This window comes from Pleurodeles waltl, chromosome 6 (genome assembly GCF_031143425.1).
Source record: "Pleurodeles waltl isolate 20211129_DDA chromosome 6, aPleWal1.hap1.20221129, whole genome shotgun sequence".
Taxonomy (NCBI): Eukaryota; Metazoa; Chordata; class Amphibia; order Caudata; family Salamandridae; genus Pleurodeles; species Pleurodeles waltl.
The window spans coordinates 81688944-81707429 of record NC_090445.1 but is presented as its reverse complement, the minus strand read 5'-3'; the positions used below and the strand labels follow the sequence as shown (position 1 = coordinate 81707429).

Below are 18486 nucleotides of genomic sequence, written 5' to 3'. Positions count from 1 at the left end.
CCATCACCCCACCTTAGTCCTATTGCACTGGATGCATTGTTGCGCTATCCCCCTATACACTTTGCCTCACTGCACAGTCTCTAGGATATATTAGACCTTTTTGAAAACAGTTCCTCAAAGACAGTCAATCAATATAGGGACAACCCAAGATTCTACAAAAACCTTTTTATTTAAGTTAGTTTTGGATTACATAATCTGACTTCAAAACACCCTTACATTGCTACACTGATCTGGCTACGGAGAGAGGGAATGTAACCAAAGCTTCACCATCCTGAGATCTACCTGGTTATACCTGTGTAGTGACTGGGTACAAACTGTACATTACATCAGGGATGGTATGAAAATAAGCAAAGCATTCATCACCCGAGAGGAGGACAGTTTTACCCACACAGTGTTTAGAAATAGGCCACACATTTTCTCAGCATAGGCCGGTAAATATCCCCAATACTGATAACTGAAGAGTTTCACCCCTGTAATGGCTGGAAAAAAATCTTATATTATCACACAATAAATCTGTAATAACAATTACCCACACCTTTGCTATATAATTATACCCAGCATCATCGGAAGGGAAGTTTACAGGCTTTCTGACAATGAAAGTGAAAAAGAACAATGTCTCTAAATAACAGGAAAACAATGCCTGGTCATTATCTTTTTTGTTTTGGCCTGAGGAGGACAACCTCCATGACATTAGCATTGTTAATATAGGGAAATAAACATCCTAACTTTTAAATAAAGGTGTGGTTATTCATGACTGCGAGGTCATGGTGTGTCAATTACTGACTTTTAATGATTACTAATGTTATTGATTATTGTTGAAATTGACAAATTGGTGATTGATCAGTGTTGGTATTGTTTCTTTATGGTGGGAACATCTCAAGCGTTAGTCAAAAGGTTCATCGACCTACTCGCCTCCCCTTGTAAGTTTACTTAATACGGTCTGACGTGCTAACATCTGTTGTGTGACATTTAACCCCTGATGTCTTTGCAAGAATCCTCTATACTACATGGCCGGTGACAATATTACATATGTAATAGTTGTTTTGTCTTGTGTGCTGTATGTGTCTACCCTGAGGCGTTTAAATCTAGGTGTCTCTTCTAGAGCTCCATGAAGTATGTCTGACCCAGGATGCGTTGCCATCGGGCTCTCATGGCAGACGCCATTAGCGATGTCTTTACAGCAACATTTGATTTGTAATCGAAAATATCTCACTATTGATGAACCTTCTGGGAACAGTCCCTTTAGATGTGGCTTAGGGGACAGTTTATACCGTAAGTCGGTGACATTCTTCTCAATTGTGAATGTGAGATAGAGAACCTGGCATTGCTGATAGCTGTTTCGGGAAGTATGCTCAAGATGTCTGTTGTGAAACATTTACATGCTGCTATCTCTGCTAAAAAGAGGCGATGCCTGTGGCATAAATGTCTGGTACAGCAGATGCCAACGGCTGTGCTCTTACTGTGACTTCAGTGCCAGATGCCTGTTCCAAGAGATCTGGGTTCCAGATGTCTGAACTAGAATATCTCACTGGAGATGTCAGTGAAATGATATTAAATCATTGGTTTATGTTCATGAACGTCAATTCACCGAAATGCCGGGGGGAGCAGAAGTGACATCACACGACCTTTGACCTCCACTTTCACTCACACACACATACTTATAAAAACATACAAATTGACACTTGCATACATTCTCTCTCACATAAATACCCTCTCACCCGCAAGCATGCACACAATAGACATTTACAAGCATTTTTTACTTACCTCAGCTGCCATGGACAGGCATATCCCAGCTAACTGTACTCCATTTTTATTACACTAATAGTGAATAATATATTATTTTTCACTATTAGTGTAATAAAAAAATTGACAGACTACAAAGAGTGGAGCCCAAACTGAAGTCCATAAGGACGAGCTGCCACTGTGTTCCTGGCAGTGAATTTGCCATGAATGACGTTTATGTCAGAAAGGTCTGGTGCCGGGTTTGAAGGGGCAGGGTGGATTAGTAAGGGCAGTTGTGTAATATTAAGCGGCAGCCTTGGGCTCTGTGGCCTTTAGGGTCTGACACCTGCTCTAGATGGAGAGATGTGTAAATTTGACAATGATTTTTCTAGTTCCTGATGTGATATGCCTTTTCTGACGCGTCCTTGAATGAGCAAGCCGTGGTATGTGCTGTAAAAGCATTGGGGTTGGGTGTGTGATGTAGAAGGTTGAAGTGCTGGTGTTTATTGTTAAACATTTGGTCCTTCGATGCCCGTCTTGCAGCAGCGTCTCCCTGATGTCTGTTGAGGAGGCCCGTGCTGCTGAGGGTGTTGTGATAAGTGTCCAGTAGAGAACAGTGTGAACTCTCCCTGTGTCGCGAGGTGGCAGTCGGCCTCCAGAGCCGTGTTCCAGAGGCCTGCCGCGGGCTGCTGGATTGGCCGAGCGTTGTAAGGCGCCACATTCAAGAGCAGTATCTTCCCCATTCCCGTGATCAAATCCTGCTTCCGACATAAAGTAGTTTTCATACCTACTTTAATCATAACACCAGCGGGGATGAGACCTTAAAATCCTCTTTTTGAAAGGATGGGGGAGGACAGGATGGACCGGAGCGGACTCCGAGCTCGCTGTAAGCACGGGCGGCTCAGGCTAGGAAAGGGCTCAGGAAAGGCTCGGTCTAGGACCGCTCTGTGAGAAGGTAGCCTCTTTCTAGCCTTATTACCCCCACTTTTGGCCTGTTTGTGAGTGTATGTCAGGGTGTTTTCACTGTCTCACTGGGGTCCTGCCAACCAGGACCCAGTGCTCATAGTGAAAACCCTATGTTTTCAGTATGTTTGTTATGTGTCACTGAGACCCTGCTAGCCAGGACCCCAGTGCTCATAAGTTTGTGACCTATATGTATGTGTTCCCTGTGTGATGCCTAACTGTCTCACTGAGGCTCTGCTAACCAGAACCTCAGTGGTTATGCTCTCTCTTTACAAATCGTCACTAACAGGCTAGTGACCAATTTCACCAATTCACATTGGCATACTGGAACACCCTTATAATTCCCTAGTATATGGTACTGAGGTACCCAGGGTATTGGGGTTCCAGGAGATCCCTATGGGCTGCAGCATTTTTTTTGCCACCCATAGGGAGCTCTGACAATTCTTACACAGGCCTGCCACTGCAGCCTGAGTGAAATAATGCACACATTATTTCACAGCCATTTTCACTGCACTTATGTAACTTATAAGTCACCTATATGTCTAACCTTTACCTAGTAAAGGTTAGGTGCAAAGTTACTTAGTGTGAGGGCACCTTGGCACTAGCCAAGGTGCCCCCACATTGTTCAGGGCCAATTCCCCGGACTTTGTGAGTGCGGGGACACCATTACACGCGTGCACTACATATAGGTCACTACCTATATGTAGCTTCACAATGGTAACTCCGAATATGGCCATGTAACATGTCTATGATCATGGAATTGCCCCCTCTATGCCATCCTGGCATAGTTGGCACAATCCCATGATCCCAGTAGTCTGTAGCACAAACCCTGGTACTGCCAAACTGCCTTTCCTGGGGTTTCACTGCAGCTGCTGCTGCTGCCAACCCCTCAGACAGGTTTCTGCCCCCCTGGGGTCAAGCCAGGCTTGTCCCAGGATGGCAGAACAAAGGAATTCCTCTGAGAGAGGGTGGTACACCCTCTCCCTTTGGAAAATGGTGTGAAGGCAGGGGAGGAGTAGCCTCCCCCAGCCTCTGGAAATGCTTTCATGGGCACAGATGTGCCCAATTCTGCATAAGCCAGTCTACACCGGTTCAGGGGACCCCTTAGCCCTGCTCTGGTGCGAAACTGGACAAAGGAAAGGGGAGTGACCACTCCCCTGACCTGCACCTCCCCTGGGAGGTGTCCAGAGCTCCTCCAGTGTGCTCCAGACCTCTGCCATCTTGGAAACAGAGGTGCTGCCAGCACACTGGACTGCTCTGAGTGGCCAGTGCCACCAGGTGACGTCAGAGACTCCTTCTGATAGGCTCCTTCAGGTGTTGCTAGCCTATCCTCTCTCCTAGGTAGCCAAACCCTCTTTTTTGGCTATTTAGGGTCTCTGTCTCTGGGGAAACTTTAGATAACGAATGCAAGAGCTCATCAGAGCTCCTCTGCATCTCTCTCTTCACCTTCTGCCAAGGAATCGACTGCTGACCGCGCTGGAAGCCTGCAAAACTGCAACATAGTAGCAAAGACGACTACTGCAACTCTGTAACGCTGATCCTGCCGCCTTCTCGACTGTTTTCCTGGTGGTGCATGCTGTGGGGGTAGTCTGCCTCCTCTCTGCACTAGAAGTTCCTAAGAAATCTCCTGTGGGTCGACGGAATCTTCCCCCTGCAACCGCAGGCACCAAAAAGCTGCATTACCGGTCCCTTGGGTCTCCTCTCAGCATGACGAGCGAGGTCCCTTGAATCCAGAAACTCTGTCCAAGTGACTCCCACAGTCCAGTGACTCTTCAGTCCAAGTTTGGTGGAGGTAAGTCCTTGCCTCCCCACGTCAGACTGCATTGTTGGAAAACTGCGTCTTTTGCAACTACTCCGGCTTCCGTGCACTTCCGGCAGAAATCCTTTGTGCACAGCCAAGCCTGGGTCCACTGCACTCTAACCTGCATTGCACGACTTTCTAAGTTGGTCTCCGGTGACGTGGGTCTCCTTTGTGCAACTTCGGTGAGCACCGTTTCACGCATCCTTGTAGTGCCTATTTCTGGCACTTTTCTGGGTGCTACCTGCTGCTTAGAGGGCTCCTTGTCTTGCTCGACGTCCCCTCTCTCTCCTGACGCAATTTGCGACATCCTGATCTCTCCTGGGCCACAGCAGCACCCAAAAACGCTTACCGCACGATTTGCAGCTAGCAAGGCTTGTTGGCAGTCTTTTGGCGGGAAATCACTTTTGTACGACTTTCCAAGGCGAGAGGGATCCGTCCTCTAAAGGGGAAGTCTCTAGCCCTTTGCGTTCCTGCAGAAACCTCAGCTTCTTCTGTCCAGTAGAAGCTTCTTTGCACCCACAGCTGGCATTTCCTGGGCATCTGCCCATCTCCGACTTGCTTGTGACTTTTGGACTTGGTCCCCTTGTTCCACAGGCACCCTAGATTGGAAATCCACCGTTGTTGCATTGCTGGTTTGTGTCTTTCCTGCATTATTCCCCTATCACGACTTCTTTGTCCTTTGGGGAACTTTAGTGCACTTTGCACTCACTTTTCAGGGTCTTGGGGAGGGTTATTTTTCTAACTCTCACTATTTTCTAATAGTCCCAGCGACCCTCTACAAGGTCACATAGGTTTGGGGTCCATTCGTGGTTCGCATTCCACATTTGGAGTATATGGTTTGTGTTGCCCCTATCCCTATGTGTCCCCATTGCATCCTATTGTAACTATACATTGTTTGCACTGTTGTCTAAGACTATACTGCATATTTTTGGTATTGTGTACATATATCTTGTGTATATTTCCTATCCTCTCACTGAGGGTACACTCTGAGATACTTTGGCATATTGTCATAAAAATAAAGTACCTTTATTTTTAGTATAACTGTGTATTGTGTTTTCTTATGATATTGTGCAAGTGACACTAGTGGTACTGTAGGAGCTTCACTCGTCTCCTAGTTCAGCCTAAGCTGCTCTGCAAAGCTACCATTATCTATCAGCCTATGCTGCTAGACACCCTATACACTAATAAGGGATAACTGGGCCTGGTGCAAGGTGCAAGTACCCCTTGGTACTCACTACAAGCCAGTCCAGCCTCCTACATTGGTTGTGCAGCGGTGGGATAAGTGCTTTGAGACTACTTACCACTCTTGTCATTGTACTTTTCATAAGAGAAAAATATACAAAACAAGTTCAGCGTGTGTACACATTGCTAAAAGTTTTGCATTTCCTCTTTTCACTCTTTTCTAAGTGCTGAAAAGTACTTCTAACTTTCTAAAAAGTTCTTTAAAAGTTTAAAAAGTTTTTTTTCTCTTTCTAAAAGTTCTGAAAACCTTTTTCTTCACTTTTTCTATCACTTAAACTCTTTCTAAAATGTCTGGCACAGACCAAAATGTTGATCTGTCCAAACTTGCATATGACCACCTTAGCTGGAAAGGAGGAAGGAGTCTTTGTATAGAAAGAGGTTTGAGTGTATGGAAGAATCCTTCCTTGGAATTGTTACTTAACATGCTTAGAGAACAAGATAAGGCTAAAAGTGCCCCATCTGTTGAAAAAGTAGCTAATGGTTCCCAATCTGATCCAGGGACTCCCCCAGGAAAAGATTCAGGAACGAAACTTCTCAGCCTGCCCATTACTAGACAGTCTAGCATAGTTGGTACTGATGTAGAGTCACACCATACAGATAGTGTTGTCTCACATCATAGCAAGAGCATTGTTTCTCACCACAGTAGAACTGATGTTTCTGTTAGCCAAGCTGTTAGGGTGCCTTCTGTAAGGGACAGGTCTCCTTCTGTCCATTCTCACCATACTTCTGTGTCTAGGAATGTCCCTCCCACCCACCCTGAAGACAGATTGTTAGAAAGGGAGCTCAATAGATTGAGAGTGGAACAAACCAGACTGAAGCTCAAGAAGCAACAGCTGGATTTGGATAGACAGACCTTAGAAGTAGAGAAGGAGAGACAGAAATTGGGTTTAGAAACCCATGGTGGCAGCAGCAGTATTCCCCATAGTCATCCTGCAAGAGAGCATGATTCAAGGAATCTGCACAAGATAGTTCCCCCTTACAAGGAGGGGGATGACATTAACAAGTGGTTTGCTGCACTTGAGAGGGCCTGTGTTGTACAGGATGTCCCTCAAAGGCAGTGGGCTGCTATCCTATGGCTATCATTTAGTGGAAAAGGTAGGGGTAGGCTCCTTACTGTGAAAGAAAGTGATGCCAATAATTTTACAGTTCTTAAGAATGCACTCCTGGATGGTTATGGCTTAACCACTGAACAATACAGGATAAAGTTCAGAGAGACCAAAAAGGAGTCTTCACAAGACTGGGTTGATTTTGTTGACCATTCAGTGAAGGCCTTGGAGGGGTGGTTACATGGCAGTAAAGTTACTGATTATGACAGCCTGTATAACTTGATCCTGAGAGAGCATATTCTTAATAATTGTGTGTCTGATTTGTTGCACCAGTACCTGGTAGACTCTGATCTGACCTCTCCCCAACAATTGGGAAAGAAGGCAGACAAATGGGTCAGAACAAGGGTGAACAGAAAAGTTCATACAGGGGGTGACAAAGAGAACAATAAGAAGAAAGATGGTGAAAAATCTCAAGATAAGCATGGGGATAAGGGTAAAACCAAAGATCCCACTTCTAATCTTAAACACTCTTCAGGGGGTGGAGAAAAAACAAATTCTTCCTCTTCTTCTCAACCTACACAATTTAAAAAGACTTGGTGCTTTGTGTGTAAAAATAGAGGTCATAGGCCAGGGGATAAGTCCTGTCAAGGTAAACCCCCTGAGCCTACCACCACTAATACATCAAGCTCTAGTGCCCCTAGCAGTAGTGGTACTAGTGGTGGGACTGCTGGCAACAGTCATGTTAAGGGTGTAGTTGGGTTCACTTATGGGTCCATAGTAAAAACTGGGGTAGTCACTCCCAAGACAGTTTCTGTCACACCTAGTGGCATTGGCCTTGCCACACTGGCTGCTTGTCCCCTTACAATGGATAAGTACAGGCAGACAGTTTCAATAAATGGTGTTGAGGCCTTGGCCTACAGGGACACAGGTGCCAGTATCACTTTGGTGACTGAAAACCTAGTGCACAATGATCAACACATCATTGGACAACAGTTTAAAATTATAGATGTCCATAACGCCACTAAGTTTCTTCCCTTAGCTATAATTCAGTTTAGTTGGGGTGGAGTTACTGGCCCTAAGCAGGTGGTGGTATCACCTAGCTTACCTGTAGACTGTCTCTTAGGTAATGACCTAGAGGCCTCAGGTTGGGCTGATGTAGAGTTTTATGCCCATGCAGCCATGCTGGGCATCCCTGAGGAATTGTTCCCTCTCATTTCTACTGAAATGAAAAAGCAAAGGAGAGAAGGCCTGAAAACTCAGGATCCCTCTCCATCAACAGGTAAAAAGGGTATCACAGTATTCCCTAACAACCCTACCATTCAGGACACCATTCCTGTGGTGGGAGAAACCTCTCCTGGGGTGGCACCTGTTCCAAGGGAATCATCAGTTGGCAAAACTGTACTCCCTGAGGTAGAAGTACCTCTCTGTGGGATAACTAACATTGGTGAGAAAAAGAGCACCATTTTAGTTAACATGGAGCATCCCTCCAACCCTCCCAGAGAAACTTTAGTGCAGAAAATCTGAACTGCCTCACAACACTTAGGACAGCATCCCTGCCCTAGTGTGGAGCTCATAGGACAGCATCCCTGCCCTGCTCCAACTCAAGAGAAACAGCATCCCTGTTCTCTCTTCCAGCCATATGGACAAAGTTTTTGCCCAGCAATGGCGTTATTGAGACAGCATCCCTGTCTGGCATTTCCATCATTACAAATAGGTTCAGTGGACAATTCCCACTGCTCTAAACTAAACCTTACTGATAGAAACTATGAAAATACATCTTCACATTGTTGCTTAGCTAAAAAACTTCAAACAGGGTGGTTTACATCCTCACAGGGAAGTAACCATATAGTGGATGATAAAGGGAGTAACCAGTCTATTGCAGAGCTACTCTCTACTTATCACCACTTAGACAATAAAGTCTCAACTGGCCAAGGTTAGCCTTATTGTCCTTCGTTTGGGGGGGTGGGGTTGTGTGAGAAGGTAGCCTCTTTCTAGCCTTATTACCCCCACTTTTGGCCTGTTTGTGAGTGTATGTCAGGGTGTTTTCACTGTCTCTGGGGTCCTGCCAGCCAGGACCCAGTGCTCATAGTGAAAACCCTATGTTTTCAGTATGTTTGTTATGTGTCACTGGGACCCTGCTAGCCAGGACCCCAGTGCTCATAAGTTTGTGACCTATATGTATGTGTTCCCTGTGTGATGCCTAACTGTCTCACTGAGGCTCTGCTAACCAGAACCTCAGTGGTTATGCTCTCTCTTTACAAATTGTCACTAACAGGCTAGTGACCAATTTCACCAATTCACATTGGCATACTGGAACACCCTTATAATTCCCTAGTATATGGTACTGAGGTACCCAGGGTATTGGGGTTCCAGGAGATCCCTATGGGCTGCAGCATTTCTTTTGCCACCCATAGGGAGCTCTGACAATTCTTACACAGGCCTGCCACTGCAGCCTGATTGAAATAATGCACACATAATTTCACAGCCATTTTCACTGCACTTATGTAACTTATAAGTCACCTATATATCTAACCTTTACCTAATAAAGGTTAGGTGCAAAGTTACTTAGTGTGACGGCACCCTGGCACTAGCCAAGGTGCCCCCACATTGTTCAGGGCCAATTCCCCGGACCTTGTGAGTGCGGGGACACCATTACACGCGTGTACTACATATAGGTCACTACCTATATGTAGCTTCACAATGGTAACTCCGAATATGGCCATGTAACATGTCTATGATCATGGAATTGCCCCCTCTATGCCATCCTGGCATAGTTGGCACAATCCCATGATCCTAGTGGTCTGTAGCACAAACCCTGGTACTGCCAAACTGCCTTTCCTGGGGTTTCACTGCAGCTGCTGCTGCTGCCAACCCCTGAGACAGGTTTCTGCCCCTCGGGCATCAAGCCAGGCTTGTCCCAGGATGGCAGAACAAAGGACTTCCTCTGAGAGAGGGTGGTACACCCTCTCCCTTTGGAAAATGGTGTGAAGGCAGGGGAGGAGTAGCCTCCCCCAGCCTCTGGAAATGCTTTCATGGGCACAGATGTGCCCAATTCTGCATAAGCCAGTCTACACCGGTTCAGGGAACCCCTTAGCCCTGCTCTGGCGCGAAACTGGACAAAGGAAAGGGGAGTGACCACTCTCCTGACCTGCACCTCCCCTGGGAGGTGTCCAGAGCTCCTCCAGTGTGCTCCAGACCTCTGCCATCTTGGAAACAGAGGTGCTGCCAGCACACTGGACTGCTCTGAGTGGCCAGTGCCACCAGGTGACGTCAGAGACTCCTTCTGGTAGGCTCCTTCAGGTGTTGCTATCCTATCCTCTCTCCTAGGTAGCCAAACCCTCTTTTCTGGCTATTTAGGGTCTCTGTCTCTGGGGAAAGTTTAGATAACGAATGCAAGAGCTCATCAGAGTTCCTCTGCATCTCTCTCTTCACCTTCTGCCAAGGAATCGACTGCTGACCGCGCTGGAAGCCTGCAAAACTGCAACATAGTAGCAAAGACTACTACTGCAACTCTGTAACGCTGATCCTGCCGCCTTCTCGACTGTTTTCCTGGTGGTGCATGCTGTGGGGGTAGTCTGCCTCCTCTCTGCACTAGAAGTTCAGAAGAAATCTCCCGTGGGTCGACAGAATCTTCCCCCTGCAACCGCAGGCACCAAAAAGCTGCATTACCGGTCCCTTGGGTCTCCTCTCAGCACAACGAGCGAGGTCCCTTGAATCCAGCAACTCTGTCCAAGTGACTCCCACAGTCCAGTGACTCTTCAGTCCAAGTTTGGTGGAGGTAAGTCCTTGCCTCCCCACGCCAGACTGCATTGTTAGAAACCGCGTCTTTTGCAACTACTCCGGCGTCTGTGCACTCCCGGCGGAAATCCTTTTTGCACAGCCAAGCCTGGGTCCACTGCACTCTAACCTGCATTGCATGACTTTCTAAGTTGGTCTCCGGCGACGTGGGACTCCTTTGTGCAACTTCAGCGAGCACCGTTTCACGCATCCTTGTAGTGCCTGTTTCTGGCACTTCTCTGGGTGCTACCTGCTGCTGAGAGAGCTCCTTGTCTTGAACGACGTCTCTTCTCTCACCAGTCGCAATTTGCGACATCCTGGTCCCTCCTGGGCCACAGCACCACCCAAAAACGCTTACCGCACGATTTGCAGCTAGCAAGCCTTGTTGGCAGTCTTTTGGTGGGAAATTACTTTTGCACGACTCTCCAAGGCGAGAGGAATCCGTCCTCCAAAGGGGAAGTCTCTATCCCTTTGCGTTCTTGCAGAAACCTCAGCTTCTTCTGTCCAGTAGAAGCTTCTTTGCACCCACAGCTGGCATTTCCTGGGCATCTGCCCATCTCCGACTTGCTTGTGACTTTTGGACTTGGTCCCCTTGTTCCACAGCTACCCTAGATTGTAAATCCACCGTTGTTGCATTGCTGGTTTGTGTCTTTCCTGCATTATTCCCCTATCACGACTTCTTTGTCCTTTGGGGAACTTTAGTGCACTTTGCACTCACTTTTCAGGGTCTTGGGGAGGGTTATTTTTCTAACTCTCACTATTTTCTAATAGTCCCAGCGACCCTCTACAAGGTCACATAGGTTTGGGGTCCATTCGTGGTTCGCATTCCACTTTTGGAGTATATGGTTTGTGTTGCCCCTATCCCTATGTGTCCCCATTGCATCCTATTGTAACTATACATTGTTTGCACTGTTTTCTAAGACTATACTGCATATTTTTGGTATTGTGTACATATATCTTGTGTATATTTCCTATCCTCTCACTGAGGGTACACTCTGAGATACTTTGGCATATTGTCATAAAAATAAAATACCTTTATTTTTAGTATAACTGTGTATTGTGTTTTCTTATGATATTGTGCAAGTGACACTAGTGGTACTGTAGGAGCTTCACTCGTCTCCTAGTTCAGCCTAAGCTGCTCTGCTAAGCTACCATTATCCATCAGCCTATGCTGCTAGACACCCTATACACTAATAAGGGATAACTGGGCCTGGTGCAAGGTGCAAGTACCCCTTGGTACTCACTACAAGCCAGTCCAGCCTCCTACACGCTCCCAGCGGCGCCTCCCAGGGCGGGAAGTGCTGCGTTGTGTGGAGTCCTGTGGGAATCGTGAGGCAAACTGCAGGATGTGTGTGTGTGTAGTTTTAAGCGTCAGCGAAATATTTGAAAAAGGGGAGAGTTAATGTTAAACCCGAAAATGGAGAAGCCTTTTAAAAGCATCACACCCAACGTGGGGCTTGAACCCACAACCCTGAGATTAAGAGTCTCATGCTCTACCAACTGAGCTAGCCGGGCTGCTGTGCCTATGTCATTTCACACACCCTCTGTGTGTTCTTTGTGAGGAAGTAGTGTGTGGTTATCCCAGGAGGCCCCTTTGTTTCATTTTCTCTGCTGCTGACTCGACACAGGCACCTTCCTCTTTCTCCATCTCTCGCTCTACCCCAGTCTTATGTCCCCATCAGTCTCTCTGGAGCTCACTCTGGTACATACATGCATCTGTCCTCTCAACCTGTCTCTGGGCACATACTTAAATGTCCAGTAGAGAACAGTGTGAACTCTCCCTGTTTCGCAAGGTGGCAGTCAGCCTCCAGAGGCATGTTCCGGAGGCTGCCGGAATGGCTGAGCGGTGTAAGGCGCCACATGCAAGAGCAGTATCTTACCCAGTCCTGTAATCAAATCCCGCTGCTGACATAAAGCAGTGTTCATACCTACTTTAATCATAACACCAGCGGGGATGAGACCTTAAGCTCCTCTTTTTGAAAGGATGGGGGGGAGGGACAGGACGGACCGGAGCGGACTCCGACCTCGCTGTAAGCACGGGCGGCTCAGGCTAGGAAAGGGCGCAGGAAAGGCTCGGCCTAGGACTGCTCCCAGCTGCGCCTCCCAGGGCGGGAAGTGCTGCGTTGTGTGGAGTCCTGTGGGAATCGTGAGGCAAACTGCAGGATGTGTGTGTGTGTAGTTTTAAGCCTCCGTGAAATATCTAAAAAAGGTGAGAGTTAATACTAAAAGCGAAAATGGAGAAGCCTTTAAAAAGCATCACGCCCAACATGGGGCTCAAACCCACAACCCTGAGATTAAGAGTCTCATGTTCTACCAACTGAGCTAGCCAGCTGCTGTGCCTCTGTCATTTCACACACCCTCTGTGTGTTCTTTGTAAGGAAGTAGTGTGTGGTTATCCCAGGAGGCCCCTTTGTTTAATTTTCTCTGCTGCTGACTCGACACAGGCACCTTTCTCTTTCTCCATCTCTCGCTCTACCCCAGTCTTATGTCCCCAACAGTCTCTCTGGAGCTCACTCTGGTACATACATGCATCTGTCCTCTCAACCTGTCTCTGGGCACATACTTAAATGTCCAGTAGAGAACAGTGTGAACTCTCGCTGTTTCGCGAGGTGGCAGTCAGCCTCCAGAGGCGTGTTCTGGAGGCTGCCAGAATGGCCGAGCAGTGTAAGGTGCCACATTCAAGAGCAGTATCTTCCCCAGTCCTGTGATCAAATCCCGCTGCTGACAAAAAATAGTTTTCATACCTACTTTAATCATAACACCAGCGGGGATGAGACCTTAAACTCCTCTTTTTGAAAGGATGGGGGGGACAGGACGGACCAAAGCGGACTCCGAGCTCGCTGTAAGCACGGGCGGCTCAGGCTAGGAAAGGGCGCAGGAAAGGCTCGGCCTAGGACCGTTCCCAGCGGCGCCTCCCAGGGCGAGAAGTGCTCCGTTGTGTGGAGTCCTGTGGGAATCGTGAGGCAAACTGCAGGATGTGTGTGTGTGTTTAGATTTAAGCCTCAGCAAAATATCTGAAAAAGGTGAGAGTTAATGTTTAACCCGAAAATAGAGAAGCCTTTAAAAAGCATCCCGCCCAACGTGGGGCTCGAACCCACGACCCTGAGATTAAAAGTCTCATGCTCTACCGACTGAGTAAGCCGGGCTGCTGTGCCTATGACATTTCACACACCCTCTGTGTGTTCTTTGTGAGGAAGTACTGTGTGGTTATCCCAGGAGGCCCCTTTGTTTCATTTTCTCTGCTGCTGACTCAACACAGGCACCTTCCTCTTTCTCCATCTCTCGCTCTACCCCAGTCTTATGTCCCCATCAGTCTCTCTGGAGCTCACTCTGGTACATACATGCATCTGTCCTCTCAACCTGTCTCTGGGCACATACTTAAATGTCCAGTAGAGAACAGTGTGAACTCTCCCTGTTTCGCGAGGTGGCAGTTAGCCTCCAGAGCGATGTTCCGGAGGCTGCTGGAATGGCCGAGCGGTGTAATGCGCCACATTGAAGAGCAGTATTTTCCCCAGTCCCGTGATAAAATCCCGCTGCCGAAATAAAGTAGTTTTCATACATACTTTAATCATAACACCAGCAGGGATGAGACCTTAAACTCCTCTTTTTGAAAGGATGGGGGGGGATAGGACGGACCGGAGCGGACTACGAGCTTGCTGTAAGCACGGGCGGCTCAGGCTAGGAAAGGGCGCAGGAAAGGCTCGGCCTAGGACCACTCCCAGCGGCGCCTCCAAGGGCGGGAAGTGCTGCGTTGTGTGGAGTGCTGTGGGAATCGTGAGGCAAACTGCAGGATGTGTGTGTAGTTTTAAGCCTCAGGGAAATATCTGAAAAAGGTGAGAGTTAATGTTAAACCCGAAAATGTAGAAGCCTTTAAAAAGTATTACACCCAACGTGGGGCTCGAACCCACGACCCTGAGATTAAGAGTCTCATGCTCTACCGCCTGAGCTAGCCAGGCTGCTGTACCTACGTCACTTCACACACCCTCTGTGTGTTCTTTGTGAGGAAGTAGTGTGTGGTTATCCCAGGAGGCCCCTTTGTTTCATTTTCTCTGCTGCTGACTCGACACAGGCACCTTTCTCTTTCTCCATCTCTCGCTCTACCCCAGTCTTATGTCCCCATCAGTCTCTCTGGAGCTCACTCTGGTACATACATGCATGTGTCCTCTCAACCTGTCTCAAGGGCACATACTTAAATGTCCAGTAGAGAACAGTGTGAACTCTCCCTGTTTCGCGAGGTGGCAGTCAGCCTCCAGATCCGTGTTCCGTAGGCTGCCAGAATGGCTGAGTGGTGTAAGGTGCCACATGCAAGAGCAGTATCTTCCCCAGTCCTCTAATCAAATCCCGCTGCCGACGTAAGGTAGTTTTCATACCTACTTTAATCATAACACCCGCGGGGATGAGACCTTAAACTCCTCTTTTTGAAAGGATGGGGGGGGGACAGGATGGACAGGAGCGGACTTCGAGCTCGCTGTAAGCACGAGCGGCTCAGGCTAGAAAAGGGCGCAGGAAAGGCTCGGCCTAGGACCGCTCCCAGCGGCGCCTCCCAGGGCGGGAAGTGCTGCGTTGTGTGGAGTCCTGTGGGAATCGTGAGGCAAACTGCAGGATGTGTGTGTGTGTGTAGTTTTAAGCCGAAGCGAAATATCTGAAAAAGGTGAGAGTTAATGTTAAACCCGAAAATGGAGAAGCCTTTAAAAAACATCACGCCCAACGTGGGGCTCGAACCCACAACCTTGAGATTAAGAGTCTCATGTTCTATCGACTCAGCTAGCCGGGCTGCTGTGCCTATGTCATTTCACACACCCTCTGTGTGTTCTTTGTGAGGAAGTAGTGTGTGGTTATCCCAGGAGGCCCTTTTGTTTCATTTTCTCTGCTGCTGACTCGACACAGGCACCTTTCTCTTTCTCCATCTCTCGCTCTACCCCAGTCTTATGTCCCCATCAGTCTCTCTAGAGCTCACTCTGGTACATACATGCATCTGTCCTCTCAACCTGTCTCTGGGCACATACTTAAATGACCAGTAGAGAACAGTGTGAACTCTCCCTGTTTCGCGAGGTGGCAGTCAGCCTCCAAAGCCGTGTTCCACAGGCTGCCGGAATGGCTGCGTGGTGTAAGGCGCCACATTCAAGAGCAGTATCTTACCCAGTCCTGTGATCAAATCCCGCTGCCGACATAAAGTAGTTTTCATACCTACTTTAATCATAACACCAGCGGGGATGAGACTTTAAACTCCTCTTTTTGAAAGGATGGGGGGGGGACAGGACGGACCGGAGCGGACTCCGAGCTCGCTGTAAGCACGGGCAGCTCAGGCTAGGAAAGGCTCGGCCTCGGACCGCTCCCAGCGTCGCCTCCCTGGGCGGGAAGTGCTGCGTTGTGTGGAGTCCTGTGGGAATCGTGAGGCAAACTGCAGAATGTGTGTGTGTGTGTGTGTAGTTTGAAGCCTCAGCGAAATATCTGAAAAAGGTGAGAGTCAGCCTCCAGAGCTGTGTTCAATATCTGAAAAAGGTGAGAGTTAATGTTAAACCCGAAAATGGAGAAGCCTTTAAAAAGCATCACGCTCAAAATAGGGCTTGAACCCAAGACCCTGAGATTGAGAGTCTCATGCTCTAACGACTGAGCTAGCCAAGCTGCTGTGCCTATGTGATTTCACACACCCTCGTGAGTTCAATTATGAGGAAGTAGTGTGTGGTTATCGCTGTAAGCACGGGCGGCTCAGGCTAGGAAAGGGCGCAGGAAAGGCTCGGCCTAGGACCACTCCCAGCGGCGCCTCCCAGGGCGGGAAGTGCTGCGTTGTGTGGAGTCCTGTGGGAATCATGAGGCAAACTGCAGGATGTGTGTGTGTGTAGTTTTAAGCCTCAGCGAAATATCTGAAAAAGGTGAGAGTTAATGTTAAACCCGAAAATGGAGAAGCCTTTAAAAAGCATCACGCCCAACGTGGGGCTCAAACCCACAACCCAGAGATTAAGAGTCTCATGCTCTACCGACCGAGCTAGCCAGGTTGCTGTGTTTATGTCATTTCACACACCCTCTGTGTGTTTCTTGTGAGGAAGTAGTGTGTGGTTATCCCAGGAGGCCCCTGTGTTGTGTGGAGTCCTGTGGGAATCGTGAGGCAAACGGCAGGATGTGTGTGTGTGTGTAGTTTTAAGCCTCAGCAAAATATCTGAAAAAGGTGAGAGTTAATGTTAAACCCAAAAATGGAGAAGCCTTTAAAAAACATCACGCCCAACGTGGGGCTCGAACCCACGACCGTGAGATTAAGAGTCTCATGGTCTACCGACTGAGCTAGCCGGGCTGCTGTGCCTATGTCATTTCACATACCCACTGTGTGTTCTTTGTGAGGAAGTAGTGTGTGGTTATCACAGGAGGCCCCTTTGTTTCATTTTTTCTGCTGCTGACTCGACACAGGCACCTTTCTCTTTCTCCAGCTCTCGCTCTACCCCACTCTTATGTCCCCATAAGTCTCTCTGGAGCTCACTCTGGTACATACATGCATCTGTACTCTCAACCTGTCTCTGGGCACATACTTAAATGTCCAGTAGAGAACAGTGTGAACTCTCCCTGTTTCGCGAGGTGGCAGTCAGCCTCCAGAGTCGCGTTCTGGAGGCTGCCGGAATGGCCGAGCGGTGTAAGGTGCCACATTCAATAGCAGTATCTTCCCCAGTCCCGTGATCCAATCCTTCTGCCGACATAAAGTAGTTTTCATACCTACTTTAATCATAACACCAGCGGGGATGAGACCTTAAACTCCTCTTTTTGAAAGGATGGGGGGGACAGGGGGGACCGGAGCAGACTCCGAGCTCGCTGTAAGCATGGGCAGCACAGGTTAGGAAAGGGCGCAGGAAAGGCTGGGCCTAGGACCGCTCCCAGCGGCGCCACCCAGGGCGGGAAGTGCTGCGTTGTGTGGAGTCCTGTGGGAATCGTGAGGGAAACAGCAGGATGTGTGTGTGTGTGTGTGTGTGTGTGTGTCGTTTTAAGCCTCAGCGAAATATCTGAAAAAGGTGAGAGTTAATGTTAAACCCGAAAATGGAAAAGCCTTTAAAAATCATCACGCCCAACGTGGGGCTCGAACCCACGACCCTGAGATTAAGAGTCTCATGCTCTACCGACTGAGCTAGCCGGGCTGCTGTGCCTGTGGTATTTCACACAACCTCTGTGTGTTCTTTGTGAGGAAGTAGTGTGTGGTTATCCCAAGAGGCCCCTTTGTTTCATTTTCTCTGCTGCTGACTCGACACAGGCACCTTTCTCCATCTCTCGCTCTACCCCAGTCTTATGTCCCCATCAGTCTCTCTGGAGCTCACTCTGGTACATACATGCATCTGTCCTCTCAACCTGTCTCTGGGCACATACTTGAATGTCCAGTAGAGAACAGTGTGAACTCTCCCTGTTTCGCGAGGTGGCAGTCAGCCTCCAGAGCCGTGTTCGGGAGGCTGCCGGAATTTCCGAGCGGTGTAAGGTGCCACATTCAAGAGCAGTATCTTCCCCAGTCCCGTAATCAATTCCCGCTGCCGACATAAATTAGTTTTCATACCTACTTTAATCATAACACCAGCGGGGTTGAGACCTTAAACTCCTCTTTTTGAAAGGATGGGGGGGAGATAGGACGGACCGGAGCGGACTCCCAGCTAGCTGTAAGCACGGGCGGCTCAGGCTAGGAAAGGGCGTAGGAAAGGGTCGGCCTAGGACCGCTCCCAGCGGCGCCTCCCAGGGTGGGAAGTGCTGCGTTGTGTGGAGTCCTGTGGGAATCGTGAGGCAAACTGCAGGATGTGTGTGTGTGTGTGTAGTTTTAAGCCTCAGCAAAATATCTGAAAAAGGTGAGAGTTAATGTTAAACCCGAAAATGTATAGGCCTTTAAATAAAAAGCATCACACCCAACGTGGGGCTCGAACCCACGACCCTGAGATTAAGAGTCTCATGCTCTACCGACTGAGCTAGCCGGGC

The 18486-nt window shown here is 48.4% G+C and overlaps 3 non-coding genes across 3 annotated transcripts; all 3 read right to left on the bottom strand.

Moving 5' to 3' along the window:
• Nucleotides 1–13624: 13624 nt before the first annotated feature.
• Nucleotides 13625–13697, bottom strand: TRNAK-UUU (transfer RNA lysine (anticodon UUU)). Its single transcript has one exon. It is a non-coding gene; the product is annotated as a tRNA-Lys (tRNA).
• A 3899-nt stretch (nucleotides 13698–17596) lies between these two features.
• TRNAK-CUU (transfer RNA lysine (anticodon CUU)) lies at nucleotides 17597–17669 on the bottom strand. Its single transcript has one exon. It is a non-coding gene; the product is annotated as a tRNA-Lys (tRNA).
• A 744-nt stretch (nucleotides 17670–18413) lies between these two features.
• TRNAK-CUU (transfer RNA lysine (anticodon CUU)) lies at nucleotides 18414–18486 on the bottom strand. The gene has a single exon. It is a non-coding gene; the product is annotated as a tRNA-Lys (tRNA).